This window comes from Portunus trituberculatus, chromosome 17 (genome assembly GCF_017591435.1).
Source record: "Portunus trituberculatus isolate SZX2019 chromosome 17, ASM1759143v1, whole genome shotgun sequence".
NCBI classification, from domain to species: domain Eukaryota; kingdom Metazoa; phylum Arthropoda; class Malacostraca; order Decapoda; family Portunidae; genus Portunus; species Portunus trituberculatus.
Window position 1 is genome coordinate 4,530,001 of NC_059271.1, and position 6,984 is coordinate 4,536,984.

Below are 6,984 nucleotides of genomic sequence, written 5' to 3' on the forward strand. Positions count from 1 at the left end.
GGGGGCGCTATTATAATCTTGAGAGGAACAAAGTGAGAAGTTTGGAGTGAAGAGTGAGCTTGTAGTATACGTATCATGCAAAACATTTTACTCTTGGGTTTAGTTCTGTCTTGTGTTTCCTTAGTGTCTGGACCATTTCTTAAGATTGTGATGATGAGGAGGAGGAGGAAGATGATGATAAAGAAGAAGAAGAAGAAGAAGAAGAAGAAGAAGAAGAAGAAGAAGAAGAAGAAGAGGAGGAGGAGGAAGAGGAGGACCATGACGACGACGACGATGACGACGAGAACAAGACAAAAAAAGAAGAAAAAAGAAAAATATTGTAAGAAAGAAAGAAAGAAAGAAAGAAGAAAGGAAAGAAAGACTTAGATACAAAAAAATGAGAAAAAGTAGAAAGATAGAAAAAGAAAAAGAAAAAAAAAGATTATCAACCAACAAGAACGAAGTTAATGTAAGATAAAAACAACACGAAGAGAATTAAAAGTCAGACCGCGACGTCTCACCGACCAAAAGAATGACTGAACATAACAAAGGGGAAAAAAAAAACACCAGGAAAAAAGAGGAAAGATGAGAACATAACACCACACTAATCAAGAATCATGGAGAAATAAACCTGGAGAAACACAAGCACCACAGAAAGATGACACGTGATGTCTTACTAAATAATAAAAAAAAAAAAACTCTCCGTAACAAAGGAGGGGAAGAAAAACACCAGAAAAAAAGCGGAAAGATGAGAACATAACACCACATTAATCAAGGATCATGGAGAAATAAACCCGGAGAAACACAAGCACCACAGAAAGATGACACGTGATATCTTACTAACTAAATGATAAAAATAAAAATGAAAACTTACATAAAAAAGTAGCAGAAATCACATACTATAAAAAGAAAAAGAAAAGAAAAATATGATAAAAAAAAACACACAAGGCACAATAAACACAAAATACAGAGTTCACAGAGGACCAGAAGCTGAATACATAATACACGGCATTATAAACACAAAATACAGAGGCCATGGAGGACTAGAAGCTCATATTCAGAAACATTTTGCTCACTCACCACGACTATTCTTAAAGACCAAAGAAATTATCATCCGGCTTCTCAAGAGTGTTTGTCTAGTTAATACAGTAGATAACTCGCTAATCTGTCACTAGAGCCATAAAATACCTTTAAAAACCACTACACTTCCGTCAGAGCCATAGAAAGTAGTGGAGATAGTGCGCTGAAGTGATTAACCCTTTCAGTACCATAACGCGTTTTCATATTCATTCTGGTTACTATTTGGTTAGATTAGGTTAAATTAGGTTAGGTTTCTATCTATTCCGGTTACTATTTGGTGATTTTAAACAGCTTCAGAAACTTGTGTGGATAGTAGAATAGCAAAGACTTTGACCATTAATCTTCTGACCTACATACATACAACCTTCTTAACGTAAGTAAAATCATCTAATCATACCCAAAACTCATGGTAAAAATGCGTCCCACTACTGAAGTGTTTAAGAATATGATCTACATTTACAAGATTCCAGATTTTTGTAAAGTTATATAATTGAAATAGGTTAGACGCTTCTTGGACGATTGATTGCCTCTCTCCCTGAATATTGTAATTTCTGACCGCGTCCCAGTACTAAAATGTTTAAAAATATGACCTACAGTTACGAGAGTCAAGATTTTTGTAAGGTTATATATAATTGATATAGGTTAGACGCTTCTTGGATAGTTGGTTGCCTGTCTTCCCGCATATTGTGATTCCTGACCGCGCGAAGCAGAAATGTAACCAAGTCATGTTTTTCTTGCGTTCTTGGAAAACATGGAGATTTCCGAGAACGCCTTTTTATTTTTTTCCCTTCCGCGGACAGTTACTATTTATCGATGTGGTGCGGCCATGACACTTCATTTTGCCTCACTTTTCCTCTTCTGCCTTCTCCTTCCACCCGTCTCTCTCTCTCTCTCTCTCTCTCTCTCTCTCTCTCTCTCTCTCTCTCTCTCTGATTGTTCATCTAATTATTAACTTTAGAGGAAAAATTAAGGAGGAAGAAGAATCAGAGAGAGAGAGAGAGAGAGAGAGAGAGAGAGAGAGAGAGAGAGAGAGAGAGAGAGAGAGAGAGAGAGAGAGAGAGAGAGAGAGAGAGAGAGAGAGAGAGAGAGAGAGAGAGAGAGACTGACTTACTTACTGACTTACTGACTGATTTATTCACTTGACTGATTGCTTGCTATATCGCACTAAAACAAGGCTGTCAATCGTTTACTTCATTAATCACCTACTTATTTCATCTCTCTTCTTTTTCTCCATCATTCCATTGCCTCTCAATCCTCTCATTCTTAAAAACCATACCTATATTCTCCTTTCCTTAGTATCTTCTTTAACTCCTGAAGTCACGCGTTTTGTAATTTATAGACGGTTTCGTTTCACTCCCTTGGCGCGATACGCAAGCATTACTATTTTCTGAGACCAAATGGCAAAGCTAATGTCAGACTTTGAACTCCTCGTATAACACGTAGGAGCAAATCACTGCTTCCACAAATACTATGCAACACCAGAAACTACACGAAAAATAACTGCATTTGCGCGAACGTGAAAATGTAGCAGACCACAAACGTAAAAAACTTGGTAGAAAAAAAAGAGGATAAAAAGTTTGGAAAAATAGTGACAAAAGAAAACCGTCGGATCACTTTTGGAGTACGCAGGAATGTTGGACGCGAGAAGGAAAGCAGGAGATGACGTGGCTGTGTACAGAAGTTACTGTGCGTGTGTATTTTCCAGGCTGCTGTCATTGTACTTAGTGACCTGAATGGTGACTCGTATACGTTCAGCTGCCCAGAAGTAAAGTTATCGGTATAAGTTTAGTGATGCAGGGATGGATTAAAAAGCACACTATATTTGTATTTATCAATGGTGAAACGGATAGAAGGCATCATCCGTATTAACAAACTTGAAATGACTGAATAAATGTGGCATGTGGGTTGGTGAAATAGCTGAGAAAAAGAAAATATTTACATTGATGATAAAATTGCTGAGGAAAGGTGATATATGTACTCATCAAGCATAAGGGACTGAAAAAAAAGATAATTGCACTGATAATACATATATGGATAGGTAAAAAAAAGGTACGAGGGTTTATACTACATCAAATTGACATCAAATAAAAGAAATAAAAAAAGGTCTTTATTAATGTTCCATCTTTCACGACACAAAACAGACAAGACCGCACGAAAAATAATCCCAATCCAAACTTTCCTCTATCTACTTTGTACTGTAGCGTAGAGTGGTGTTTGTTCTCAGTGTATGTACCACTAGCTCCCCCTGTGTATGTATTCCTGTACTCTCCGTCCCTAAAACTTTTTGTATTGTGGAGGAGAACGTAATCTGTATTTTCTGTGTGCTACAGTTACAGATGTCGACAGCACTGTACAGCGGGAAGCACCACGCACAATTAGCTCCCCTGCACATATATTCATTGTAGTATTTGTGTCCTAAAGGCTCACTGTACTGTGGAGAAGAATGTAATATTTTCCTATGTGCATTTTGTGAGCTGCAGTTACAGGCGTCAGCAGCACTATAGAGCCAAAAGCACTAAACACCATTAGCTTCCCTGTACATGTATTTCTCGTATTCTTGATATCCTAAAACTTATTGTATCGTAGAGGGCAATGTCATTTTTCCCTATGTACTTTGCGTGCGCTGCAAGTTACAGGTGTTTGCAGAACTATACAGCACGGCCGGAAGCACCACGCACCCTCGCCACCCAAGGGTTAGTTGCAGCGTCGCCGTCGTTATTGTTGTTGTCACTATTGTCGTGCCGCTGATTCATGTGTGTTGTTAGGACGACCTGCGCTGCTTTTTGTTAGACTTCCCATTATTATTATCTTTTTTAAGTCGTTGCGCGTTCCGTGGAATACACACTTCCCTTCCGCTTAATGAGGAAAAAAGGAGGCAGGTAAAAAGCAAAAGAGGTTCCGAGTGGCAGTTGTCAAAGCGATAAGGCGATTTCTCTCCTTCCTTTCTGACTTATTATGTATCTCTCTCTCTCTCTCTCTCTCTCTCTCTCTCTCTCTCTCTCTCTCTCTCTCTCTCTGTCTAATACACACACATACGTTCGGCATCCCTACATCTCACATCATTCCCTTACCTTCCACACGCACCTTTCACATCACATTCCCCTCCTGCACAGCTACCGCCCACCACCGCCGCTTTCCTCCTCTTCCACGGCCGACACCACCACCTTTCCCCTTTTCCCCCTAAATAACTACAATATCCAGTCTTCCCGGGACTCTACGTAGATAAAGACTGTCATTACCGCGGCTTACTACTTCCCTTCCTTCCGCCCGCGTTCTCCCTACCACATCCGGGACGAGGAGGAGGAAGAGAAGAGGGAAGTTTGGAGGTAAAGGCTAGAGAGAATGGACACTGAGAGCGAGGAGGGAGTATATGCTGTCTGTAGGAAAGATGAGCGTAGAATGACACCAAAATGATACAACTAAAGGAACAGAAGTTTAGATGCAAATATGGGAGCAGTGAAGCTAGAGTACACTGTGTTATGCAAGAAAATAGTCCTAGTCGCGTAGGGATATACAAGTAAATAAGCAGGGCCACAGTAGCAAGAGGACGACCATAATACGTAGATGTTACAAAAGAGAAGGTCATGCTATAAATCATAGTAAGAATCAGCGAGTGGGAAGCATAAGGGGTTCGGAAAAGCAAGGAGTGAAAGAAAATGGTCTTAGTCTCGTAGTAAGAAATAAGTAGAAGGACCACAGTAGCAAGAGGACGGCCATAATACGTAGCAACAAAAGAGCAGAAGTCATGTTAAAAATCATAGTAAGAATCAGCGAGTGGGGAGAATAGGGGGTAGGGAAAAGCAAGGAGAGAATCATAAACAACAGGAATGTGGGCCGCGGTGTGCGGTGTGTAGTATGTAGCGGCCGGCACACCAGGAGGCAACGAACCAAATCCACTTCTCAAAGCGACACTGGGAAGAAACAATGCGCACAATATACCGCACGGATGAGGAACAACCGCACAGGACAGGAAGGGACGACACCTTAATAAATTCTCCCGTCATTGACACCAAGATCAAACACCACCAGGAAGCTCACCTCTCCGACACACGCTTTTCAAAAGGTTCATAAACCAAACATATCCTTTAGTTCCACGACAATGCCAGTGCTCACACACACACACACAAACGCACACACACACACACACACACACACACACACACACACACACACACACACACACACACACACACACACACACATGGGCGAGCCTCTTAATGTATACTCCATGTTTACCTAACAACAAGTAGGTGTGGAATGTAACACGAAGGATTGTGGCCTCACTGTCGTGGTGTGGTGTCTGTCAGTAGTCATAGTCCTACCCAAACATTGGCTACTATGAGCTTTGAGCTCCTTTCCGATGACGTAAGGAAACGGCACACAAGCACGCACACGTACATAAACACACACACACACACACACACACACACACACACACACACACACACATTAGCTTTTTCCTTCTATATATTGTGAAATTATCAGGAAAACGTTTTTCCTCTCTACCCGTTCCTAAACTAAAGCATTTTGTTCATAATCACGAATTTTCCCATTCTATCTCCGCATTCTTTTCTAGTCCTCCACTTTGGGATAGTTTTCTTCTTCACCGCATGTTTTGATCTCCTTTCTGTCGCTGTCATCATATTCCTTCGATAGCTCAGTTGGTAGAGCGGTGGACTGTAGTTGGTAAGAAGAGCAGGCATCCATAGGTCACTGGTTCGAATCCGGTTCGAAGGATACCTTTTCATTCTTTCCGTGATCTTACCGATAAATCATTAATTAAGGAACAATACTAACTGAACTCACCGACACCACCATATATATATATATATATATATATATATATATATATATATATATATATATATATATATATATATATATATATATATATATATATATATATATATATATATATATATATATATATATATATATATCAGCTTCCCTAATATTCTCATGATTTGTTAAGAAACAGCTTTGCAAGGAGTTAAAGATCTGTTGTGGTTTGGCGTTCCTTTGTATTCCTAAACAATGGAACAAAATTCTGCGGGGTTTGCCTCCTATTTACAATAAGAGCAGCACCTGGTGACTCATCTCCCATCGTCTCTCGGTACCATGCACCAAGCCTGCCCGTGCTTCGTGCTTCTGACTTTCACCACGCCGACTTTCATTCACACAGACGATAAGCACCGTTAGTGACAACACGCATCATGTTACTCATTAATTTTAATAGCAACATAATCATCATTCAGTGTTTATTTTCAACAGCTGTCTTTTCATGACACCGACCTACACTTTTTACCACATGTCATCTTTTCTATGTCACAAACTTTATTTTTCTTTTGTAAATATTTCTTACATAGATAAAAACGTCACTGATACAAACTCTGCATATACACCAATTCTGGCCTCAGTGTGATACACGGCTGTTTCAAGTCACTTACCTGATTCTTTAATACTTTAAAGCACGTTATGAAATATATTTCTATATAGTTGGTGCAATTGTTTTTACTCTCTTGACTTTCATAACGCCGCAGTAACACATCACATGACTAATTCCCTGGACTCATGTATTAAGAAAGAGTGAGCGGAAGAAGAGGTATTGCATGAACGGTGAGTTAGGGAGGGAGGGACGGTGAGAGAGGTGGATGTACCTACATAAGGTATTCACGCGAGGCAACCCGAAAAAGAAAAGTCAGCTTAGTGATGGTGGCGACAACACACCACGCAGGCTTGTGTACTTGTACAGGCAGGAGATGCGACAAGGGATGCGGGCTGAGGGTACCTAGTGAAAGTAACGCAACGCGTTTGAAAATGAGTTTAAAACGGTAGTTCATATAGAGAGAGTTTATCAAGCACACTAAGAAATTAAATGATACTGACTAAAACTAAATATCCATCAATACTTTTTTTTGTGACAGG

The 6,984-nt window shown here is 40.0% G+C and overlaps 1 non-coding gene across 1 annotated transcript; it reads left to right on the plus strand.

The window, feature by feature from the left end:
* Positions 1 to 5,705: 5,705 nt before the first annotated feature.
* Trnay-gua lies at positions 5,706 to 5,796 on the plus strand. Its single transcript is given in 2 exon segments — positions 5,706 to 5,742; positions 5,761 to 5,796. It is a non-coding gene; the product is annotated as a tRNA-Tyr (tRNA).
* Positions 5,797 to 6,984: the final 1,188 nt, after the last annotated feature.